The sequence below is a fragment of the Podarcis gaigeae genome (assembly GCF_964106915.1).
Source record: "Podarcis gaigeae genome assembly, chromosome: 4".
NCBI classification, from domain to species: domain Eukaryota; kingdom Metazoa; phylum Chordata; class Lepidosauria; order Squamata; family Lacertidae; genus Podarcis; species Podarcis gaigeae.
In genome coordinates this window covers 52,743,565-52,755,569 of record NC_139677.1, presented here as the reverse complement: position 1 = coordinate 52,755,569, position 12,005 = coordinate 52,743,565, and the positions used below count along the sequence as shown (strand labels likewise).

Here is a 12,005-nt window from a genome sequence, read left to right as displayed (position 1 = left end):
AAAACTGATAAAAGAATCTCCACTTATGTTGAAAAAAAGATTTTATATTGTTTCAATATTTTGCAACCCACTTTGGTGTTTTCGTATAGGTAAAAAGTGGTATCTAAATCATAGCATTTAAAGTAAAAGGTAAAGGGACCCCTGACCATTATGCCCAGTCGTGGCTGACTCTGGGGTTGCGGTGCTCATCTCACTTTACTGGCTGAGGGAGCCGGCGTACAGCTTCCAGGTCATGTGGCCAGCATGACTAAGCCACTTCTGGCAAACCAGAGCAGCACACAGAAACGCCATTTACCTTCCTGCCGGACAGGTACCTATTTATCTACTTGCACTTTGACGTGCTTTCGAACTGCTAGGTTGGCAGGAGCAGGGACCGAGCAACGGGAGTTCACCCCATCGCGGGGTTTCGAACCACTGACCTTCTGATTGGCAGGTCCTAGGCCCTGTGGTTTAACCCACAGCGCCACCCCCGTCCCTGCATTTAAAGTAAGCATTTGCAAATGCTTTAAACTGTACTCAATATAAGGTCCATCTGGGCTGAAATCCTCTACCTCCAGCCTCCCCATCTGGCCAGCATGGACAATAGTGGACCAAATGATAATTCTGAACCATGCTCAAAGGCAACCCGACGTATAACACAGTGGAACCATCTAAAGAAGATGTTACCATGGGAGCATGGATATCTCTGTCCAGGCAGAATTGTAGTTATATCAACTGAAATTGTTAAAGGGTGCTTTAAGCCGTATACATCACCAGCAACAATGCTGGATGCAAGACCACTCACAGACTATAAATCTGCTCCTTTAGGGAAGGGATTGCCAACCTGGTGCGCTCCAGATGTTTTGAACTGTGAGTCCTATCATTCTTGAACATTTTCTGTGCTAGTTAGGGCTGATGAGAATTGTACTCCTCAACCCTGAAGGGCTCTACATTGGCTATTCCTACTTTCAGCGGACTACCAAGCCTCTCCCCATATGAACTAACCTGGACCTGAACCCTGCGATCATCTGAGGCCTTCTTCATGTGCCTCCTTTGTGAGCGATACGGAGGGCAGCAACATAAGAATAGGCCTTTTCTGTGGTGGCTCCCAGCTTGGGGAATGCTCTTCCCAGAGAGGCTCACCTGTCACTTTGGTTAATATTTTTAGGTGCCAGGTGGAAACATTCTTCTCCCAGGTATTTGGCTAATTAAACAATCTATGGCCTTTAAAAAAATTGGGGATGTGTGTGTTTTATTTGTTGCTATGTTATGCATTTTTGTGTTTTTATGTTGGAAACAATCCTTGGATGAAGGTCAGTACAGAAATTAAATATAATAATAATCATGTAATAAATGCAACAGAGAATGTGGAGAACTGCTTGAATATGCCCTTAGAATCTTGGAGAAAACAGTGTTTGGAATTTTGCCCAACGTAAGACCCACAAACCCACAAACTTTGATTTCATCGGCTTTTTAGATTCAATAAACAACGGATTGAAATAAAAGAACCAGGGATAGTTCTATTTGCCCCAGACAGCTTTAATTCTGCATAGAATCGTTCAAGATGGCAAAAATTGTGGAAACTAAAAAAAAAAAATTGACCTTTTAAAATTTCTGTAAACCTTCAGAATATGTTGGAAGCTTTCCCCGATCTTTATTGCTGACAGATATTCTGCGAACAGAACACTTTAAGCAAATAAAATTGTGAGAACTGCTGAGCCCCAACATTTGGTAGAGAGTGAATTGCTGAATAATTGATCACTTGGAAGTGCATAATGCTGAGTGCTTTTTAGATATTGGAGGATCACACTATTTTACCATTGTCACAGTAGAGTTCAGTTTGGAAGACTTAGAACAACAGACAACAATTATAAAAGATCATCATCATCATCATCATCATCATCATCAGTTGTAGGTAGTGGTAGCAAACACAGTTGGTACCCATGTATAGGTTTCTTCACAACTTGAACTCTTTTCATTTTCCACTGAAGACTCCTTGTGTGTGTTTTCCCCCAAATTTTCTGTCACCCCCAACCACCCAGTGTATGCCTTACAGGTTTACTTTTCCATAGAAATCAGATTAATGAATTATCAGCACTATTACAACCAAGAATCTGTCCTCTGGCCCTGAACCACTAGGATTTTAGTTTCTATAATCTAGTTCCATCTTCCTCAACCTGATGCCCTCCAGAGATGTTGAAATATAGTCATGCTGGCTACTAGCTGCTCCATCAACAGGATATTCAGGTAAAGGTAAAGGTAAAAGGGACCCCTGACAGTTAAGTCCAGTCACAAACGACTCTGGGGTTGCAGCATTCATCTTGCTTTACAGGCTGAGGGAGCCAGCATGTGTCCACTTCGCAGACAGTTTTTCTGGGTCATGTGGCCAGCATGACTAAGACACTTCTGGTGCAATGGAACACCAAAACCAGAGCAGCAAACGGAAATGCCGTTTGCCTTCCTGCCAGAGTGGTACTTATTTATCTACTTGCACTTTCTGGCGTGCTTTCGAACGTCTAGGTTGGCAGGAGCAGGGACTGAGCAACGGGAGCTCACCCTGTCGCAGGGCTTCAAACCGCTGACCTTTTGATCAGCAAGTCCAACTTTTCTATATGAATATCAGTTCCTTAGAAAAGTATATACCATGGCTTGCGGCACGCGCGCACGCACACACGGGCGCGCACACACACACACACGTCTGTATTGCCACCATCTTGGATATGATCCTTGTTAAGACAGCTAAAATGCTATTGGCCTTTTCTGTCACAGCATTATATTGGTGGGAAATAATCAAGAAATGTATCAAACCTAACATTTGTTAATCACAGTGACCAGAAGAGAATTATACAGGGAAATGTATTGAATGTTAATCCATCTTTCTCTGCATTCAGCTTTGCTCAGTTTTGTTTCGTTTTTTAAGGCTAAAATATATTCATCCTTTTAAATCATTACCCATTTTAGTTTTGATTTATTTATTTATTTTACAGATCTTAACACATATCTAATCTGTGGCATAACATCTATCAGACCCATTTGGGAGAATTATGGGTGTAAGTTTTTATTTCCTGAAATCCTAGTTGTATTTTGTTTCCCACTAAACACAATGCCCTAGCAGTGGTGCTAAAATTACATCAGAAAAAGCTTGGGGTGGGGGTCAAATCTTCCTGGCCATGGAGATTGATTTACTGCTTGTTAAAATACTGAGAATGGAAGCAAGGTAAATTAAATACCAGAGAAAACCCATTTGACAATCTCTAAAAATGAGACTCAGAGCATCCAAGTGCAAAGCCCAACAATGAGAAAATTAATTGTCAGAGTTTATGTTGCTCAATTCCAGTTATGAATAATTTGACTTATTCCCTTCCCCAGCTTTCTCTCTGACCCCTCCTCCCCCCGCCACAGCTTTCTCCACCACCCAACTTCTCTGTCTAGTTTGCCTACAGTTTGACATCCTTATTTAATATGACTGGATGGGCCAAAATGATACAGTTACTTTGACAACCAGAGAAAATTAGAGCAGTATGACATCAATGACAAGAGCAGAGTGCATGAACGAGGAGAGGGGGATAAATGGAAAAATAGAAGACTCTCTCTGTGTGTGTCACTCTTTCTATAACACGCACAGAGAGACACATATACTCCTTTTCTTGCTGCATTTGTAGGCTAGGCAGGTATGTATGTAGGAAATTAGTGTGGATTATTTCTAATGCATGGGAGCTAAATGCATGGGAAGTATTATGAAACAGTTATGCTACTGAGGTTGCAATCCCAAGCAATTTATTTCATTTATGTATCTATTGCACTTCTATCCAACCTATTTCAAAGAGCTCAAAATGCCATACATGGTTCTTACTCCTTATGCATTTAATCCCCACAACAACCCTGTAAGGTAGTCCAGTAGCACCTTAAGAGAACAACTAAGTTTGTTCTGGGTATAAGCTTGCGTGTGCATACATACTTCTTCAGGTACTGTAATGTAGGTAGGGCTGAGAGGCAGTGGCTGGTCCAAGGACACCCAGTGAACTTCAGAGCTGAGTGAAGATTTGAACCCTGGTCACCCGGGTTCCAGTCTGACACCTTTACCACTACATAATACTAGATCTCTAGTTCAGGCCTTGAATGCAGCTATAGCTATATGATATCCAGCTCAAAATGTACCCTCTCTTAGGCTATATGAAACTTGAAAATAGTCACTACTGCCAAGTGTTGACATGTTCCTTTTTGTGTATTTTGAAGATACCTTGGTTATGCAGAATTTCTTAGCACTTCAAAAACAGTCTTTACTAAGCACGACCAACACTGCTATAGGACATAAGTACAGGTACATGTTTCAGTGTGATTGTTAGGAGCAGCTAGTGCTCTCTTCCCCAGTCCATATCTGGATCTGGTTTTAAAAGTGGTTTTCAAATGGTTGCTGTTTTAATTATGTGAAAGGAAGCCATGTCTTTCAAAAAGAAGAAAACAAATGGAAGGTTCCTGTACCCTCCCAGGAATGCTCCAGAATTCAACTGTGCCATGTGTCCTTCTTTTGAAGTGAAATTGACTAGACTGGCAGCTGCTTTCCATCCACTTCAATCAATTTCACCATGCTATCACCTTATAGGGAATAGGGGGAGCCGTGAAAATTAGAAAATAGAACATACAGGGCTTTTCACCTGCCGTCAGCTCCCCATTGCCATAATTAACTTTCTAATTAATTATGGGTCATTTAGTAAAACAACAATTTAGGCCACTTTCCCACCAAAAAGTCCTTTGAAGCAGCATTGAAAATAAAACCTTGAACATAAAATAATTCATCAACAATAAAAGTTAATGTAGGCTATAAATAAAATGCAGTAATGAAACGACAACACTAGCAGAAGAAGATGTAGCATTTTTTAAACTAAAAAAATCAGAAGAATTCATCCAGTTCAAAGACCTGACAAAACAAAACACTCTTTTCAATGAAGCATCACGATGCCTGTGAAGTGAAGGTGGTGTTGGACCTTGTTGGGGAGGTTGTTCCAAAGACTATGCATTTATATGAGGAAGGGCCTCTCTCTGGAACCACCAATACTGTCTCTGATGGTGGCGTGAGGCAGAGAGCAGAGCCTCTGGTGACAATCTCAAGGGGAATCTGGGTTCATTTTGCAGAAAGCAATTCTTTTATGTATCCAAACTTTCTAGGACTTGAAAAGACATAACTAGCACTTTCGCTTGTAAACAGCAGGTATGGGGCCTCCAAGCCAGATTGGAACCTTGTCAGGTAGGTTGGCCAGTAGGTTGGTAGGTAGGGGTTTAACCCTTTTCTCCTGCTGTAGTGCATATCCAGATCAGCATTCCTCTCCCTCCATGCATCTGCCATTTGCATTGGGGGGGGGGGAGAGCTCCCTTTCACACCAATGGGAGCCTTTCTTCTAATGCAAACAGCAGGTACAGTGGTCCCAATACAAACTGAGACTTCAGCAAGAAGGGCAAAACATTCAAGTCCCCTACCCCACATATACCACAGTCCCAGCTTGGATCAGCTTCCCTGCACCTGCTATCTGCAAAAAATGCCATTCATACAATTGCTAGTTGCACCAATGGTGTCTCATATAGTTTGGCTGTTCGTGTAGTATGCACTGCTGTACAAAAATATCACTTGGAAACAAACAGATGCAGCGGTTACAAAAAGGCAAGGCAAGATGAGCCTTTTCTTTCCGGCGTATTTCCTTTGCCCTCAAAAATTCCTCTTGACAGCACCTCATGCGCCAGAGATGAAATCTTCAATGAGCAATCAGCAAGGGGGTCTCTGTAGATGCAGGTTGGCATATGGTGTCTCAAATTTCTCAGTGACAAGTGGCATGTTAGCAAAGCAATGCATAGCAAGGAAAAAGACGTTTTGCTAATCACTCCCTGTTGTCCACGCCCTCAGGCAGAATCATATTGCTTTATGTAGATGAGCTTATAACAGTTTCTTCAATTCAGAATATGTATATATATGTGAATTGCCAGCTCCTAACGCTGTGTCAACAGGCACCCGAGGGCCTACCACTTTACTTTGCAAGTGTATTACTATTTAAAGACAAGCTTTTAGCTTAACATCAGTGCTTGCCTTCAGAGTTTAATTACCGCCCTCCCCATGGGGCCCAATAAGCTATCTACGCTTCCTGAGGGAGTTCTGCTTGGTGATGATCTTTAAATAAATAAGTAAATGCCAAATAAGCACTTCTTAAAGATGCAGTATCATGTTTTCTGTCAGGCTTTGAAGCCTCTGGAAGCTTGGCCACATACTGCCTCTGAACTGGCAGCACGCCATGTTGAATTTAGTACTCCCCATTACAGATCTCGTATTTGCAACACACTGCTTTGAATTATATGTGAAGGAATGAAAAAGCAAATCCCTTTCCTTTACTGTTTCCTAAGCTCAATTTCCATATGCCATTAGTTATAGGGAATCCATTTGAACTGCTGCCCTCCAGATGTTCCCAGCCTGCAACTCCCATCCACTACCCCCATCCACTATTGAGGGCTGATGGGATTCCAACAAAAGTCTAGATGCTCACATGTTTCCCATCTCTGGTTTAAGCTATGTGGAACAGCAATACTTTCTTGTTTCAAAAGCGTTCTACTCAGTTCTAATTATAGTTACCGGAATTAGCAGAAGGATCTTGGGTAGCATCTTGTTCTTGCTACTGGAAAAGATCAATAGCAGAACGGTAACATTCTTGAACTAATTACTCTCTCACAATAAATATAAGAAGAAGAACTACCAGCATGGAATAGGGAAGAACCAGCTACAGTGGTACCTCGGGTTAAGTATTTAATTCATTCCGGAGGTCCTTTCTTAACCTGAAACTGTTCTTAACCTGAAGCACCACTTTAGCTAATGGGGCCTCCTGCTGCTGCTGCGCCGCAGGAGCACGATTTCTGTGTTCATCCTGAAGCAAAGTTCTTAACCTGAAGCACTATTTCTGGGTTAGTGGAGTCTGTAACCAGAAGCGTATGTAACCCAAGGTACCACTGTATACACATTTAAACATACAGTAGGTAGGCATTACAAAATTCAATATATTTGCACCTCGACCCCACACCCCCATTCTTCTTAAGCCTAGTGGCATTCATAATTAGAAATGCAGAATGAAAGCCCTGTGAGGAACATTGAGCCCCATGAGTTCCATCTGATTTACCCAACACGCATATGAGGATGCAGAAATTAAGAGCATGGAGTTGGAAGACCATTGTGGTGCACAAATCTAGATATTTCTGAAGTTCAGTACACAACCACAGAATCAAGAAACCCCCCTGCTCAATACAGAACCTGCACTGCAGATCAAGCATTCTGCTCTTAGGACCAGAATATGTGCTTTCTATATGCATAGCTTAGATGTGGTTTTGTCTTTCATACCAATTTATTTCTCTGCTAACATGGGGATCCTGAAAGCAATACGTTCTGCCACATCTAGGCCTCTTCTGACAGGTTTATGCTCATTGAACAAGCTTCCCCTTCCAAGTCACATCCTTCAGACGTATTCAGATGAATTTGTATTTGCTTCCTGTATCAAGCAAATTGGCTGTGCCACATCCAGTCATCAAAACACATGCAAAAGGTAAAGTTTGTCTGCTACTGGTAGCATGTCCTCTTTCTCCCTGCCAAGATGGTGCATATTGTGTCAGTTGCAGGAACACATTTCTTAGCCCTCCAAAGGAAATGGTTTCTATTGCATAGAATAATATGCATATCTGAAATGATGTCTTTTCCATGGACAGTTATAATGGAGAAATAAGAAATAATTCATATATGATGCAAGATGGCTCAATTTCAGGTTTATAGGATCTAGCCCTGATCCTATCAATAGGAATTGCCTCTGTGGCACCCACAACAACTTGACCTGACACAGCAACAACAGAATGTTGTGTGAAACACCCTGGTATGGTGCCTATCCATCTCATTACTACAAAAGTAAGGCATGGAGGGTTCTAACAACTGAATTTGATCCATGCAGGGAGACTTGTCCACAGAATGGCACAACGCCAGCATTTCTATTGCATTTTATAGAGCGTTCAGGCATTTCACATCTGTTGCTCCACCCTTGGATCAACCTTGTAAAGTAGGCCAGGGTCTGATTGCCTCCATATTCCACATGGGAGTGGGCACTGGGGATGAAACAGAGGGTGGTCTACCTATACTGCACACACTGCAGTGATTTCACCACTGCTTTCCCTCAAAAAATCCAAAGCCTACAGCTGATGAGACACTAATAATTCTCTCCAGAGGAGTAACTGTTTTAAAGTGTTAAAGAAATTGGATTCAAGTTTCAAGAAAGGAGATTCCAACTAAACATCCAGAAGAACTTTCTGTTCACAGCAGTGGAACTGTCTCCCTCAGGAAGTGGTGGACTCTCCTTCCTTGGAGACTTGTAAGCAGAGGTTGGTTGCCATCTGTCATGGGTGCTTTAGTTGAGATTCCTGCATTGCAGGAGGCTGGACTTGGTGATCCCCAGGTCAACGCTACAATTCTATGACTCGCAGTGGGGGGGGGAGTCGTGTGGTGCCTTTAAAGACTAACAAATTTATTACGCACAAACTTCCATGGATTAGAATCCCACGTTTGCAGACATAGTGGTACCATGGTTCCTAAGCTTAATCCATTCCAGAAGTCTGTTCCAAAACCAAAGCGTTCTAAAACCAAGGCATGCTTTCCCAAAGAAAATAATGCAAAATGTGCACGCGGGGGGGGAGGGAAGGGGCTTGAGTCCGCTCCTGGCTCCAGAACCCTCTATTGCCAAAGCCACACACAGTCACCAGAAGCAGTGGATCTTCCAATTAGAGGTAAAGGCCAAATAAAGTTTTTAAAGAGAGAAATTAGGCTTAAGTTGACTGAAATGGAAGCCAAAAAGGAAGTCAGCTTCCGATTTCTGTGGACAGGTTCTGCCAGGGACGTTTTTGTGAATGGGAGATAAAGAGGCACTTATAGCCATGGAGATTTAGAAACAATTTGATCTGGACTTTTGAAACTGTTTCCTTCTTTTGGATATATATTAGAAACAATTGTGTCAAGTTGCCTTTTGGAATTAAAAAAAAGGATACAAATTGACAGCTGGAGAGAATCTGACAGACTGATAATTTTGGCAGAGTAAAAAGCAAAAAAAAAAAAGGGGGGGGGAGAGGCTTTGGAAATATAAGCATTAACCCCAGACCCTGGAACTTGGAGGCACAAAAGTCGGGCTAAGCAGGAGAACTCTCTACCATATTGAGGAAGAAATTCCTAAAGAAGGAAGGAGAGCCTGGAATAGCTTTGGAATTAATATTAGTGTCTACTGAAGACCAGGGGATCTAGGCAATTACCTGCCAAGAAATACTCCAGCACATTTGGGACTCATGCATTAAGCCAGAAAGTTGGAAAACTTGGATTATAAAATACTACAGAATATCTTACAGGGATTTGGACTTGGAAATAGTTATTTAGTTTGGACGCATAATGTAGATTATATATAAAGTTGGACTAATTTTTATTTGCCACCACTGTCTGGAAAAGGGACAAGACTGAAGAGAACAGCAAGAGGAAGCACAAGGATGGAAGAAGGAGGAAACCCCGACAAAAGAACAGTGGCAAGAGAAGTTGATGAACTATGCAGAACTGGCGAAACTGACATACAAGTCGTGAGATAAGGACAACTGTGACTTCAAAGAAGAATGGGAACTTTTTACAAATTACTTAAAAAGACAACAAAATGAACTGAACTCCTTGGCAGGTTTTGAACAAACATACACAAATTTACTGAGGGTTAATATAGTAGATAGATAATAAAAGTATATATACAATTTTACAGTAAGCAGAGAACAACATGAGTTGAGAAATCAGAGAGAGGAGCTGAGGGAAGTTGGGGGGGGAGGGAGGGTTCTTTGGGGAGGGGGAGGGGAAATAATGAAGATGATTTGTTTTGATAATTTGTAATTTTGAAATTGTTAATTTTTTTTTTAAAAAAAGAACTGCCAAACTGAAAAATAAGAAGACAGTAATGCAAAATGGATTAATCCGTTCCAGACTTTTAAAAACAAACCCCTAAAACAGCAATTTAACATGAATTATACTATCTAACAAGACCACTAATCCATAAAATGAAAGCAATAACCAATGTACTGTACTATAAAATCAATAAGACAGTATTGTAGACAATACTTTTTTTAAAAAAAAGTTCTTACATGCACTGATGATAGTCATTGTTTGTATGGGGGGCTTTTATCCATTTCTGCAGTCACACAATCAATCAATCAATCAATCAGTCAATCAATCAGTAGCTGGGTTCCACAGGGGTTCCACAGTGTCACAAAAACAAGTTACAAAAATGAAGTCACAAGCCACAGTTACAAGTCAGTCCCATAAAACGAAGAACAAGTCAAAGTCAAAAAATTGAAAAAGCCGCACAAGCAAAAACACAATTATTATTTTTTACAAAAACAAAAGCTCCAAATATCACCTCTGTGTTGCATCGGTGCTTGGGACTCAACAGCCAACGGACTCAACAGGAAGCTTCTGATTAGCAGTGGAGGACGCAATTTACAAATGGAACACACTCAACAGGAAGTGGAACAAGTTCTGCTTCCAAGGCAAAGTTCATAAACCAAAACGCCTACTTCTGGGTTTGCAGCGTTCTATTTCCAAGTTGTTCATAAACTAAGCTGTTCTAAAACCAAGGTACCACTGTACATGGCTGTTGGGATGGGGAAAACTTTTGTTAGAGATCCTAGCCTACCGTCACATATCTACAGTACCCAGGATCCCATGGGGAATGGGAGTGACCCAATTAATTTTCCAGTATAAATATGTCTGGTGAGAGCCATGTGGTTGACCTGGAGCAACCAGCTCAAACCTCTTGACATGCTGAGCTTCTCAGATAGACTGTGAAATAGGCTTGATTACCTATTTCCTCCCAAGGTGAGGAGAAGTGACCTAGGCTGATCCTGGAAGGACAGCTTACTCTACAGTAATATCCTCTTCATGCATTTATTAGAGTTAAGTATGCTGGTTAAATGAAGCTAATTATCCCACAGCTTTCCCAATTTATAGAACTGTCAGTTTACATCTTTTGCCAGTTTATAGAACTGGACCAAAAGTCTACTACCCAATAAGCAGAAAATAATTACAAATACCTATTCACTTATTTTGTTTTTTTAAAGATACTTTGAAATAATTCTATGGTATCAGAAATTACTTGTTTTAGTGTAGAACAAAAGACAAGGTTTCTGAACTCTCAAACATGGAAAAAATAGTTTTAATATACACTTAAATTGAATGTACTGCCATGAAACATCTCTTTGTTAACAGTAAATCCTGCCTGCTTTTATTTCATTGATTTAATTTAAGACTTACTTCAGATGCTTGAACTGCCTACCACTCCATGCTTTATGTCATAATAAATTGGGATGTTCTAGCTGCCTATATTCTTATAAGATTTAGTTATTCCCTAAATATTATAATGGGTATTATTTTATATAAAAAGTCAACATATTTCAGTGATTACAGCAAAAGAGCATTAAAGATAAGATAAAAACAGATTTCTTATGTTTTAGTCCTGGATTATGGTTGAAATCCAACCCGGAAATTGAAACAGTCGTCAACATTCTTGCTTATCTGCATTACAGCTCCAAGCCATCTGCACTTAATTGTAAGACAACAAATTGTCTAACAATCAGGGTGGATTATAGTACAAAGCCTCTTATGAACATGTTATATTAGTGAAATTTAAAGAAGCCAGAAAACATGGTGCTCCTTTAGGAACTCCTTTTTTCAATCTGTCCTCTGCCCAGTTGATTTTCTTAACACAGGGAAAATAAATGTAAGACATCTTCATAATTTGTTGTGAGAATGAGCATTCTCTTTTAAGATCTGATGGGGATACCGTCTTGCAGACTATGAACTACCTAGCCTTTGCCCTTAAAATCCCCGCAGGTCAAAGAGACTAACTGCTAACCCCAAGCAGTCTGCTCACTCTCTCACAGAAGAAACTAGGTCAAAAGAAGGGAAGTTGGCTTAGGATCTGTGAGAGGAGTTCTTCTTACAT

The 12,005-nt window shown here is 40.8% G+C and overlaps 1 protein-coding gene and 1 long non-coding RNA gene across 3 annotated transcripts in view; one reads left to right on the top strand and one right to left on the bottom strand.

The window, feature by feature from the left end:
* The window catches only part of LOC310842672, a 461,768-nt gene that overhangs the window by 166,777 nt on the left and 282,986 nt on the right, over window positions 1–12,005 (top strand). Inside the window, exon 1 of one of the 2 annotated variants that reach the window (XR_014563292.1) lies at window positions 6,939–6,957. The exons of the other annotated variant lie outside the window; for it this stretch is intronic. This is a non-coding gene — a long non-coding RNA (uncharacterized lncRNA). Of the gene's footprint in view, window positions 1–6,938; window positions 6,958–12,005 lie in introns of those variants that run through there. 2 annotated transcript variants of the gene reach the window in all.
* DSCAM (DS cell adhesion molecule) overlaps window positions 1–12,005 on the bottom strand; it is a 327,203-nt gene that overhangs the window by 198,891 nt on the left and 116,307 nt on the right. The window lies entirely within an intron of this gene.